Consider the following 14,961-nt stretch of genomic DNA (forward strand, 5'->3'; position numbering starts at 1 on the left):
TGCAGGACAGTTTCAAAATAGTGTCTGTAGGTGATGTACGTTACAAGCAATGTGCTGCCATTGTATTTCTCACTATAGAGAAAGAAACCGTGGGGAATATTCACAAAAGCTTGCGCAAAGTCTATAGAGCATTTGCTGTCGACAGAAGTACAGTTGGTCGCTGAGCACGGAGGGTGAGGTCATCAGGAGGCTGTTAGGCGGAGCTCCATGATTCGCAGTGGTCGGGGAGACCATCCACGGCTGTCATACCTGACAAGTTGCAGCGAGTTGCTGATGTCATTCGCGAGGACAGACGCATCTGTGGAAGACATTTTGAGGACGATGAGACGGTGATTCAGACAGTGAGCACTGGTTCTGCCACCAGGACGAAGATTGGTACCGACAGGGCTACACGCCTTGTTTCGCGCTGGAGGAAGGCCATAGAGCGGGATGGAGATTACGTGGAAAAATAGAGTGTATAGGCGAAAAACCATTCTTTGGTGTCTGTAATTCTCATTATGTTCAATAAAGAATTCTTGAAGAAAAAATGCGGTGCATTACTTTCTGGGCAACACTAATTTATTCTGACACTACATCTGCATTTTTGTTTATACGAGGGTGAGTCAAATGAAAACCTAAAATATGTAATAACAAATCGAAATTTCGCGCCGTTATCCTGTAAGATGGGAAGCGTGCTACAAACAGCGTGCAGAATGGCCTGTAGGTGGCAGCATAGTGCAGATGCACACACACCGTCGCAGTATCAGTATAAAGATGGCCACCCACTTGCGACTTGCACCAGGGAAGAACAACGTTCTGTTATTCGGTTTTTGCGTAGCGAAGGTGTGAAACCTATTGAAATTCATCGACGAATGAAGATTCAGTGCGGTGATGCATATTTGTCACAGCAACAAGTCTACGAATGGAGTAGGAAGTTCTTCAGTGGAAGGCGGTCCTCGTCCAGGTCAGGCACAACAAGTTGTGACTGCACAGAACATAGCAGCAGTTGAAGCCATAGTGAAGGAAAACCGCCGAGTGACACTGAATGACATTGCAGCATGTTTACAGATTAGTCATGGGTCAGCACACCACATTCTGCACGATGTGCTCCAGTTCCACTAAGAGTCTGCCACGGCAGCTGACTCCTGAAACGAGGGAACCACGTGTTGATGTTTGTGAAGAACTTGTTCGGCGCTTTAAACGAGAATGTGATGGCTTCCTTGTAAGAATCGTTACTGGGGACGAAACCTGGGTTCACTTCCACCAACCAGAAACGAAGAGGGCGAGCAAGGAATGGCGCCATTCTTCATCACCAAAAACCAAAGAAGTTTCGAACAGAACCATCAGCAGCGAAGGTTATGCTGACTCTCTTTTGGGGTGAAAAGGAGCGTCATTTTGGAGCATTACATGCCTAGAGGGACCACTGTTACCAGTCCATCATACACAGATCTACTAAAAAATCATCTGAGGCCTGCAATCAAATCAAAGTGACGTGGTTTACTGTCAGCAGGTGTCCTTTTGCAACATGACGATGCAAGGCCCTACACTGCCCGTACAACAGTTGCAACAATCACAGACCTACATTTTGAGTGTCTTCCTCATCCACCATACTCATCAGACCTTGCCCCAAGTGATTTCCATTTGTTTGGACCACTCAAAGACGCAATGGGCGTAAGAAGTTCCGTCCTGATGAAGAGGTACGCCACGCGGTGCATGAGTGGTTGCGCGGACTACCAAAAGAATTTTTTTCTAAAAGGAATTTATGCACTTTGTAAGCGCTGGAGGACTTGCATTGAGAGTGGGGGAGATTATGTTGAGAAGTGATACAGCTTTGTACCACTTCTGCACAATAAATAATATTTAAAAAATATTTAAGGTTTTCATTTGACTCAGCCTCGTAGCTTTGACATTGCCGACATTAAAATTTTTTGTAATTATCCTTGTCTGTCATTAAAAATGAGTGGTGCTATTTTCGTTGCGTAACAAAAAAAAAAAAATGGTTCAAATGGCTCTGGGCACTATGGGACTCAACTGCTGAGGTCATTAGTCCCCTAGAACTTAGCACTAGTTAAACCTGACTAACCTAAGGACATCACACACATCCATGCCCGAGGCAGGATTCGAACCTGCGACCGTAGCGGTCTCGCGGTTCCAGACTGCAGCGCCAGAACCGCGCGGCCACTTCGGCCGGCGTTGCGTAACATACAATCTACAAGGTGACAATTATTGAACTATATAAAAATACGTAAATTAGAACAAATTACGCCGTGCACACACTTTATTGAACATGTAAACGCCACAACAGCTGTTCGGATTTAGGCTATGACATTTTCGATATGCTTGCCATCATCAGCAGACGAATAGCGAAATTGTGCATGACCCACAGGATGTAGGAACACTGATGCTGTCTATGACCGCCTGAATGCCTCTTTTGAGTTCAGCAATGCTTTCGATGTTGTTGCTGCTGCCTTGTCTTTAATATAGCCCCACAAAAAGGAGTCGTATGTGTACAGATCTGGAGGACCTGACGACCAACCGAGGTGCAAGGCAGTGGCCTCTGAGTACCCGAGAGTCAGAATGCTGTCCCAAAGCGCTCCTCCAGGACACCAAACACTCTCCCGCTCCTATGGTGTCGATCTCCGTCTTGCATGAACCACGTCTTGTCGAAATCAGGGTCACTTTGGATAAAGGAGATGAAATAGTCTTCCAAAACCTTCACATACCGTGCCATCAAGGAATATCGCACCGATTATTCTGTGACTGGACATTGCACACCACTCAGTCACTCGTTGATGTTGAAGAGACTTCTCGATCGCGAAATGAGTATTCCCAGTCCCCCAAATGCGCCAGTTTTGCTTATTGACGAGCCCATCCAAATGAAAGTGTTACAGTACAACGTCTCGTCGAAAACGAGATTAGGTGCGGAGCAGAATCTCCAAGTGGGAAGGATAGGGAAGGAAGTCGTCTGTGCCCTTTCAGATGATCGATCCTGGCATAAATTAAGGAGGTCACCATAAGCCTAAATCATTGCGACCTGATGGTGATTCAATGTACTGTATTGTAGCGTTATAAGGAGAAAATAGTGGGCGAACATGACAAACATTATCTCAAACAATTGCATGTATATTTCCCAAAATTTATTGTTATTGATATACAACTGCTGGCACAAAAAAGGTGTTTTGTGTTACGAACTTGTGTTACGAAGTTCATGTGGAGAACCTCACACATTTTGTTGTTTAGGGTCAATTATCACGTTTTGCGCCGTGAAGATACATTTTCAACATCATTTTTCACTTTACTTTCCCCTTCTAATGAGCTTACGAGACGGCAGCGTTACCTGTCGCAAATCTAAGAAATATGTTCTGATTGTCTGCTATATTAGAAATAGCAGAAGGTATACATCACTTTACTTGCGGAGAGACACTCATCACTTCCGTTTCACTAGGTGACGTCCTGTCAGTTACTGCGAACTGTGACCTTTCAGACGGGAAATCACGAATCCAGTCGCACAACTGAGACGATAGTCCATAGGAAAGCAATGTTGGAAGTCACTTATGAGGAATGATATCAAAAGCCTTTTTGGCGTGCGAAAAAAAAAAGTTCCAGCTGTGTCTCACAAAAGTGATGCTTTCCAAACCATGCTGTTTGATGTCAATAGCTGATATGTTTCGGGGTATTTCATAACGTTGGAACAAAGTATTTCTTGACAAGCTCTGCTACATATCAATGACAATGAAATGCATCTGTAACTCAGTGAAGTATGCGTATTTTCTTTCGTATGTATTGCGGCGCTCTGTGCAACTTTCAATTCTTCTCCCTCACCATAAATTCAAGAATGGCCTCATGACGTCGTAGGAAAAGAGATTAAGCAGTTGGATAGTTGATGCACAAGATATACTCCTAAATTTTTAGCCCAGTAAAGAAAGACATTGCCTGTAGAAACATAGTCGTCCTGCTACGACTATGATAGGATCATGATAATGTTGTGGAACATGACTGGTGTCTGGTAACACTGTGATAGTTTTGATACTTCTTGGAATGACAGAAAGTTATCTTGCAAGATTCACTTGATTTATTGGGGGTACATCAATCAAAGATTCTGAATGAATTTCACTTTGGTGTGTCATTTATCAAATATATGCTTACAGACAGGGTAGATTACTTTCACTCAGAAACTACACTATTTTCTTTGTCTAAATTGCGAATTATCTTATCAGCCATCGCAAGGGCAATGAATGATCCAGTTGGCCGCTTGGTCCACGAAAATGTCGACGCACTTACAGTGCGGAGTAAGAAGCAGTAGCTCCCAGTTCCAAACTGGCGCAAGAGTAACAAAAAGTGGTTCAAATGGCTCTGAGCACTATGGGACTCAACTGCTGAGGTCATAAGTCCCCTAGAACTTAGAACTACTTAAACCTAACTAGATAAGGACATCACAAACATCCATGCTCGAGGCAGGATTCGAACCTGCGACCGTAGCGGTCGCGCGGTTCCAGACTGTAGCGCCTAGAACCGCTCGGCCACCTCGGCCGGCTGCAAGAGAAACATTTTACCTCCTTTGTGACAGAGCTAAAAACATCTACATCGAACTAAGAACAACGTCTTTAGAAATTTTGCCATCATAAGGCGTCTCGCTGTGTTTTGTAACCAGTAGGTCTGGAGGTAAGAAACATAAAATACTGCAGAGTTGCTGCTGAAAATACACAAATCTGTTAATGAAGTCGTATCACTCTGTTAACTGTGTTTCTTTCAGCAACTGCTCTCATAGACACATTGTCGTACTTATGTCATAGTCCGGTAAAGCTACTTTAGTCTGTCAAACGACTTCACATTTAATTAAGATAGCCATTCGTTTTATAGTATTATGATGAGACACCAGTTTTATTAGTGTAGTGCATATTAACAGCATTTCCCGTTAGTTTATTGAGCAAAATAGACACAAATATCAGACAAATTATCAGCAACATATTCCATCCACCTTGATATCGAAAACCGTCTGAAGATGCGCTGGTAGTTTTTCGATCCCATGCTTGCAGCGATGTGCTGATTCTGAGTTAAGCCACTTTTAAAGCGCAATCGACAAAGCAAGAGTCAAACGAAAACCTTAAATATTTTTTAAATATTATTTATTGTGCAGAAGTGGTTCAAAGCTGTCACTTTTCAACTTAATCTCCCGCACGCTCAATGAAAGTCCTCCAGCGTTTACAAAGTGCATAAATTGCTTTAGAAAAAAATTCTTTTTGTAGTCTGCGCAACCACTCATACACCGCGTGGCGTACCTCTTCATCAAAACGAACCTTCTTTCCTCCCATTGCGTCTTTGAGTGGTCCAAGCATATGGAAATCACTTGGGGCAAGGTCTGTTGAGTATAGTGGATGAGGAAGACACTCAAAATGCAGGTCTGTGATTGTTGCAACTGTTGTACGGGCAGTGTAGGGCCTTGCATCGTCATGTTGCAAAAGGACACCTGGTGACATCAGTCCACGTCGCTTTGATTTGATTGCAGGCCGCAGATGATTTTTTAGGAGATCTGTGTATGATGGACTGGTAACAGTGGTCCCTCTAGGCATGTAATACTCCAAAATGACGCTCCTTTTCGCCCCAAAAGAGAGTCAGCATAACCTTCGCTGCTGATGGTTCTGTTCGAAACTTCTTTGGTTTTTGGTGATGAAGAATGGCGCCATTCCTTGCTCGCCCTCTTCGTTTCTGGTTGGTGGAAGTGAACCCAGGTTTCGTCCCCAGTAACGATTCTTACAAGGAAGCCATCACATTCTCGTTTAAAGCGCCGAACAAGTTCTTCACAAACATCAACACGTGGTTCTCTCGTTTCAGGAGTCAGCTGCCGTGGCAAGACACTTAGTGGAACTGGAGCACATCGTGCAGAATGTGGTGTGCTGACCCATGACTAATCTGTAAACATGCTGCCATGTCACTCAGTGTCACTCGGCGGTTTTCCTTCACTATGGCTTCAACTGCTGCTATGTTCTGTGGAGTCACAACTCGTTGTGCCTGACCTGGACGAAGACCGCCTTCCACTGAAGAACTTCCTACTCCATTCGTAGACTTGTTGCTGTGACAAATATGCATCACCGTACTGAACCTTCATTCGTCGATGAATTTCAATAGGTTTCACACCTTCGCTACGCAAAAACCGAATAACAGAACGTTGTTCTTCCCTGGTGCAAGTCGCAAGTGGGTGGCCATCTTTATACTGATACTGCGACGGTGTGTGTGCATCTGCACTATGCTGCCACCTACAGGCCATTCTGCACGCTGCTTGTAGCACGCTTACCAACTTACAGGATAACGGCGCGAAATTTCGATTTGCTATCACAAATTTAAGGTTTTCATTTGACTCACCCTCGTAAAAGAAAACAAAACTAACTTTCTTGGTGGTTGATCGATAAGGAGCGAGAAAGGTAAACACATGCGAGTGCCAGATTGAAAGGCATGCGGTAGGCCTGTTTGACAACCGAGCTCCTTCTACCAGGTCGCATTTGTTACTCTGCGACAGCAAGGCATCTCATTTGCTGGTAACAAATGTCAAATGCGAAAGACACATCCCTGTGAAGCATATCAACAATACATCGTCTTTGTGCCGTCAGCTGTATATCGACAACAATACATTTTGGGACATATACAGGCCATTATTTGAGATAGTGTTTGTTATGGTTTACTCACTATTTTCTTGTTATGAATTTACCATACAATACTTCAAATCACTTTCAGGCTGCAATTATTTAGGTTTACGGTGATCTTCATAAATCTATGCCAGGATTAGTCTTTTGAAAGGGCACAGACAACTTCTTTCCCTATCCTTCCCACTTGGAGATTCTGCTTCGCACCTAATCTCGCTTTCTTTTAACCTCAATATCACTACTGAAGGCAAGTGTCGCACGTAGGTTAATTGGTCGCCACACTTGCCAATTATCAGATACACTGTCATTGACCATAGTAGTAAATTGCAGAAATGTCCTTCGTCAACGCCTGTTTGTCTTTCTGAATGTGTTAATCTGTCTCAAAACGATCGTACTTGAAACGACACACTTGACTTTCTCGATAGCATTCATCCATACAGGGCACAGGTGTTTCGAATTTCCACCATTGCTTTCACTATTTTATTAAAGACAAACACAACACAACGTCATAAATATTAGAGTTTACACCGTTTTAGCCTCCGTTTCTAATGCATAAACGAGGCTCCTCATAACGTCAAAAACGAGAAATATTCTAGCTTGTCATGGAACGGGCTATACTACAAACTTGAACAAAGTAAGACCATAGTTAAATATATTCATGCTCATAAATTAAGGATAATGCTGATATATGTTGAAACAACGCTCTGGTGGGCGGTTTGCCGGTTTAAATCACCTAGGGTTATGACCATGCGGTGCATTTGACCTGTGGTCGTCGCACGGTGGCGCTGGCAGCAGTCCACATATGGAGAGGTGTGTTGGTGCATGTCAGAGTACAGTGCAATGACTAAGTGTGCAGACGTTTTAAGACGTGCTAATGGTGACTGTGTGTTGAAAATGGCTGAAAGAACACGTGTTGATGACGTTATGAGGGGTAGAATACTTGAGCGACTGGAGGCTGGTCAAACAAAGCAGGTCGTAGCACGGGCCCTCCGTGTGCCACAAAGTGTGATCAGAAGATTATGACAACGACTCCAGCAGAAAGGAAACGTGTCCAGGCGCTACAGTATGGGACGTGCACAGTGTACAACACTACAAGAAGATCGATATCTCACCATCAGTGCCCGCAGACGGCTACGGTGAACTGCAGGTAGCCTTGCTCGGGAGTTTACCGCAGCCACTGGAACAGTTGTCTCCAGACGCACAGTCTACAGACGACTGAAAAGACGTGGTTTATTCGCCCGGAGACCCGTTAGGTGCATTCCACTGACCGCTGGTCACAGGAGAGCCCGTAAAGCCTGTTGTCAAGAACACAGTACATGGTCATTGGAACAGTGGTCCCAGGTTATGTTCAGGTTCGAGCCAAGGTATAGCCTGAACAGTGATTCTCACCGGGTTTTCATCTGGCATGAACCAGGATACAAACCCCTTAATGTCCTTGAAAGGGACCTGTATGGAGGTTGTGGTTTGATGGTGTGGGGTGGGATTATGATTGGTGCACGTACACCCCTACATGTGTTTGACAGAGGAACCGTAACAGCTCAGGTGTATCGGGACGTCATTTTGCACCAGTAAGTCCGCCTTTTCAGGGGCGCAGTGGGTCCCACCTTCCTCGTGATGGATGATAACGCACGGCCCCACCGAGCTGCCATCGTGGAGGAGTACCTTGAAACAGAAGACATCAGGCGACTGGAGTGGCCTGTCTGTTCTCCAGACTTAAACCCAATCGAGCACGTCTGGGATGCTCTCGGTCGACGTATCGCTGCACGTCTTCAAACCCCCACGACATTTCAGGAGCTCCAACGGGCACTGGTGCAAGAATGATCCTATACCCCAGCAGCTGCTCGACCACCTGATCCAGAGTATGCCAACCCGTTGTGCGGCCTGTGCACGTGTGCATGGTGAAAATATCCCACATTGATGTCGGGGTACATGCGCAGGAAACAGTAGCGTTTTGTAGCACATGTGTTTAGGGACGATTTTCTCAACTTATCACCAATACCGTGGACTTACAGATCTGTGTCGTGTGTGTTCCGTATGTGCCTATACTATTAGCGACAGTCTTCTGTAGTGCCACGTTGTGTGGCACCACATTCTGCAATTATCCTTAATTTATGAGCATGAGTGAACGATTATAGCAACACGCCATACAAAATCGTCACAGAGCATACTGAATCATAGTATTATATCATACGCAACGTTACATAGTGTTACACTTGCTAAATCGAGCGCAGAACGCTGGAGATCGTAGGCTCTATGTCCGACGCATCGCGATCACTTTGACGGACGCCGGTCTGTATGAAGCGGCCGCTGGCTGATGGCGCTGGAATTGGTGTTGCCATGACAGACACGAGTCACGAGGCCTTTCGCAAACACGTATCTTCAAGATTTTTCTATTTCTGGCTGGTTAGAAAGTGAACGAAACTGTTTCTGACGTTCTGTTAGACTGATGCTCTCAGCAGACTGACGGAATATGGCTTAAATAACAAAGGAAAAGGATGGGCTTGATATCACGGCTTTGCGTCCGTACTGCATGATGTTGAGTAATAGACCACGAATAGGTTATTCACAGCAGCAGCTCAAGTGGAAGTCAATACTTCTCTCACAGTGTGCTGTGAACCCCGTTGTGACAAAAAGATGATGCTAAATAATGTCAAATTCGGTAGTTGGTTGGACTGGGGCTAGTTTGTAAAGGCTTAGGTGTGGGTTCAGTTCCCGCAGGACTGTGCCACGGTTCCAAAACAACATTATACATGTCCATTCAATACTGACTGGAACAGAATTGGAATAGTTCTGGCTGTCTGAGAAGGAAGTCACGATTTGGAGAAATTCTGTCTCTCTTAAGTTTTCTTACACTAGCAGTGTTGGTTTAGTTCACAAATCAGTTGTCATGTACGGTCATAAGACGTTCATTTCGTATTTTAAGTGAGCTTGAGATTTTGAAAATATTGGCACTGGACAGTGATTCGAGCTCCGATTCCAATTTTCACCTGAACCCTTCAAGGTTATACCGTCCCATCATTTCGTTGTTTCCTCAAGATACCAAGCTCACCAGATTTCTACGAGCGGCGCTATCCTAACTACTAGTAAAAGAGAGAGAATTTGATAGTTGACACCTCTTCGTGTTGGGTCAACAACGACTAACATGCGCGGGGTTGGAGTCCCAGATAACACAGAACCATATGTTGCGTTACCTCTAGCCGAACATGTGATCATGTCGCTACTGGTGAAGAAATAGTATATATTTCATGTCCGTTCATTGCTGTAAGACAATAATGTAGGGTACTGAATTCGAATCCCTGGAAGGTAAAAATCATTTCTGTCGTCATTTCATGCTATTGGTGAACGTATATAACATCTGATATCTGATTCTACTTAGTTAACAATTCGTGTAGGTACTGAGTTCTACTCCCCATCCATCACCACAACTTTATTTCATGGTGTTCCACACTTGCGCGTTGCACTTTGGTACATACCTTTTGTGATTACTTCTCAGGGGCCATATAAGCTTCATGGGGTTCCCGGTGCCGTGTTAAACGTTTCTTCATTTATTTCCTGGTTTGGGTATTCGACCCTGTACACTGATACTTGTGAACATTTCGATATTTTACGTGTCTTTATGCCTTGTCGAGTCTTGATTAGACACGCAAGGTTTGTTCGGGTAACAGTGGGTTCAAATTTTGATCACGAACAACAACTCGTCATCGAGAAGACTTCTGAAGTGTCACTTACTGTAGTGAAGTTCAATTTACGAGCTTAGGGGCCATCTGATCTCTAATAACGTGTTTTCTAATATTTGTTGTATCGCGGTATGAGTTTAATCTGGATTGACTGCCATAATGAGCAGTATTCTGTAGTGATATCTTGTGGTAACCATTGTGTATAGCCAAACGACTGCACCCGAGAGGGTTTCGACGTTTAGAGGACCTACGCCACAGTTTCGTTATGTTGGTTGCATTCATCAGTGGCTCAGTTTTTTTTTTACTGTCAAGGATACTTTCAACTTAATAAAGACATCTGGTTCTATTGATCAGTAGCCAGTTCAGATGCTATATGGCACGCAGTTGCTGAAGAGAGGTAACATCTGATTTATGCGCAGGGCCTATATACGTAGTCACATTTCGTCACTTATGCACAAATGTACGTGTTGTTTACTCATTCAGTTTTTGAAACATTGGTCGCTATCAGGATATACTTCTTATAAAAGGGTATTAGAAGTATTGCTTACTGCCAGGGCACATAGCAGCGATTACTTGTGACGTAATTACATAGGTGTTCGTACGACATAGTACAAAAGAAGCGTCGACTCTGTAGCTTTCAGATGTTACTACTTCCAATACCAGATTTGAAGTGCAGCGTTGGAATTTTTCCTGTGTTTTTCTCGACCAGTCAGTGCGTTGTTTTTGATTAGGAGTCAGTTTATGTGGAATACAGTGACAACAATTTTCGCTCACGTGTAGCTGTTAACGTAAAATGTGTTGGATTTAACTTACTCTAATGCCTAATGAGGCCAGAATAAATTCATAAAATATCTGAAATGTGTAATGGTGGTGACACACTAAAATAACAGTAGTAATCCGTTGTAGTTGCTACATATTTTATTACAATCAAAAGCACTATAAAATCGCAATCACAATAATACAGGAGATTACCTTAAAAGGCCAGATTACTCGGACAAATAACAAATAAATTTCTTTAACCGGACCAAGACCCATAAAACTTGAAATTTGAATACGACTAGGTAAATATACTTAGGTAAAGCTTTACTTAAATAGTACAAATGTCTATACAATTCCCATCAGAACTCTCATTACTTCCAATGAGCTGAGGAACAAATTAATGGTAAGAACACAGATCTTTTAAGGTTGGCTAGCCAACTTTCCTAAACAAGACTATATACAAATGAGTAAAACAATTAACGAGGTGCTTTAATTTTGGCCAAACCAATCTTCAAATTTACCTACTCAGTTGATTAATCAACAATATTCTTAGAATGATTACAACTAGAACATGACCATATGACAACACCCCTAAAATGAGGTTGCTTCAATATTGCGTGTGAATTAGAGATAGACGCGAGCAGACCAAGGATTCAAATCAATACGAGAGATCCACGAGACAGGAAATGACATAGAAATGTACTAAACTTTGCACTGCAGTTGAACCGGAAAGATGGAATCACACAACGGTGACAACATAACCCAAGATGTAAAGGAGAGGACAGGGCCATAAACATCTCTGCCCCCGTGGTGCTCTGCTCGCAGTATGCTCGCGTCGACTGCTGCCAATTATCTGTAACGCAACACACATCAACGGCAGACAATATTCTGAGGCATAAACTACACAATCTTATCTAGAGAACAGGTGATTAATACAACTGAATAGAAACAAATTAGCCACCGTTAGTTACTTGGGCAGTGCCAGCCCTTAAGCTTTGATTAACAAGTTCGCTAAAAATCATGCCCTAAAGTTAAGATGACAAGAATTATCTCGGCGTACATTTACACGGCAAACTACCAAATGAACTACAAGGTAGAATAGAGGACGTATCTCGGGGCGCCTTAAAACGCCAGAGCCGGACTTACTCACTATTCGTTGCACTTCTAGCTACGTCTTCAACCACGCTTCATGTCGGTTGGTTGGGCGTAGCCACACTTCCTCAACTGCCGTCAAGATAGTCACGACACCGAGATAAGTGATAAACAACTAAAACAATTCCAAAGGATTTTTAGTACACTGGCATAATCAATTAAGCCGCACGCAACCCACCGAAGCAACTCGGCGACTCCCAATTCAATCGGCCGGCGTAGCTTGTAACAGACTCGAAGGAGCTTGCCCTTCCCACCTCTAGGAAAACCAAATCACCATGGGCGGTGGATCTGCCCTGACGACTCAACACGCCGTATCCGCTGGCCCCGCTCCTTCGTTGTCCGATTCGTCCTCTTGCCGTCCGGCCTAGGTACACAGTCCCACGTGACTCTCACTCACCGCCGATCCCGACACACCTCCCCAGCAGAGCGCACTCGCTGCCGGTAAATCCACACCGCCGAAGATGAGCACAAGACAAAGAAGCATCGAAGTCGACTCAAAGATCAAAATGACGATCAAAGGAAACTGGTACCAGAAACGCACCAGCTGAATATCCGTGTCTTCTTAAGGTATCGCTCGAACAGCGAAAATATTTTCGTCAGTAAGAGCTGTTCTCGGGCGTCATTCATGAAATTCGTCACTGAGAAAGAATAGCTCATTTTAACTTGCTTAACTAACTAGAGACTATTGTCCTACATTGAGTTTCTTCGCCAACTGCATTTCAAGACCGATATTACCGTCGTTTAATCGTTAATGACGATCTGAAATCGTAAAACAATCGTAACTGACAAGGGACCCTCCCCATCGCACCCCCCTCAGATTTAGTTATAAGTTGGCACAGTGGATAGGCCTTGAAAAACTGAACACAGATCAATTGAGAAAACAGGAAGAAGTTGTGTGGTACTATGAAAAAATAAGCAAAATATACAAACTGAGTAGTTCAAGGGAAGATAGGCAACATTAAGGACGGTTGGAACGTAGGAGCGCCGTGGTTTCGTGGTAACGTGAGCAGCTGCGGAACGAAAGGTCCTAGATTCAAATCTTCCATCGAGTGAAAAGTTTAATTTTTTATTTTCAGTTTATGTGACAAACTCTTATGTTTTCATCACTTTTTTGGGAGTGATTATCACATCCACAAGAAAACCTAAATCGGGCAAGGTAGAAGAATCTTTTTACCCATTCGCCAAGTGTACAACTTAGGTGGGTCGACAATATATTCCTGTCATGTGACGCACATGCCATCACCAGTGTCGTATAGAATATATCAGATGTGTTTTCCTGTGGAGGAATCGGTTGACCTATGACCTTGCGACAAATGTTTTCTGTTCCCATTGGAGAGGCACGTCCTTTCGTCTACTAATCGCACGGTTTTGCGATGCGGTCGCAAAACACAGACAGTAAACTTATTACAGTGAACAGAGATGTCAATGAACGAACGGACAGATAATAACTATGCAAAAATAAAGAAATTAAAACTTTCGATCGAGGGAAGACTTGAACCAAGGACCTCTCGTGCTCCAGCTACCACGGGACCACGGCGCTCCTAATCTCACATACACCATTATGGTGCTTATGTGGCCCATTGACTACTCAGTTTGTGTATTTTGCTTATTTTTTCACAGTTCCACACAACTTCTTCCTGTTTTCTCAATTGATCTGTGTTCAGTTTATCAAGGCCTATCCACTGTGCCAACTTATAACTAAATCTGAGGGGGGTGCGATGGGGAGGTTCCCTTGTGAGAAATGTTCTGTATTCGAATTCATTTTTAGGTACACACAAAATGTTTCAAATATTATTCAAAAAATGTTCAAATGTGTGTGAAATCTTACGGGACTTAACTGCTAAGGTCATCAGTCTCTAAGTTTTCACACTACTTAACCTAAACTATCCTAAGGGCAAACACACACACTCATGCCCGCGGTAGGACTCGAACCTCCGTCGGGACCAGCCGCAGAGCAATAATATTATTGATAAACTATTAGACCAAATCGAAAAAAACTACCTGGCTCGCCAGACATCAGAAAGTAGTTGTCAAAATACAGGGTGTCACAGGAGGGGTGGTTAGTATTCCCAGACAGAACAGGAACGATCCATTCGAAGCAACAAAGTCTAGTAAATATGGGCTCTAAAAGGAAAACCTAAGCAGCTACGATCATTTCTTCATCTTCGATTCTGTGAAATAAATTTCTTCTTCTGCGGGCTCTTTGTTTTTCATATTTTGAGAGGTGATTGTGTTGATCAAAATAAGAAAAAAAAGTGCAGTTAAGATGGGCTCTGAAGTGCATACCTTAGGAGCTATGAGCACTTATTCATCTTCGCTAATGTGAAACACAACTCTTCTACTTAACAAATGCTGATAGCTCTTAAGGTGTGCATTTTAGAGTCCATGTACGCTAGACTCTTTTGCTTCGAATGATGGTTTCTGCGTTATCCCCAAATACTGACCATTCGTCCTGGGACAGGCTGTATAGACAAATTTCATGTGTTTTTAGAACCACGACATTCCCTCGCAGATGACAGGTTTGGGAGGTTTTTAGGGAAAGCAGCATGAGTGCGAACGCCGAAGTGGGCTGCATCCGCCTCGGCGCAGCGAGCGGAGCACACCTCTGGTCTAGCTAGCGCTCTTCTTCCTGGCTGCCCGCATGGCCGCCCAAGTGCTCGGCGAGCAACTGCGGTCGTTCCCCGCCGCTCTCGCTCAGACGAACAAGGAGAACAAACGCCCAGTCTTTCTTAACGTATCGCGTGAAATGGCAACTA

The sequence above is a fragment of the Schistocerca americana genome, chromosome 8 (assembly GCF_021461395.2).
Source record: "Schistocerca americana isolate TAMUIC-IGC-003095 chromosome 8, iqSchAmer2.1, whole genome shotgun sequence".
Lineage (NCBI taxonomy): Eukaryota > Metazoa > Arthropoda > Insecta > Orthoptera > Acrididae > Schistocerca > Schistocerca americana.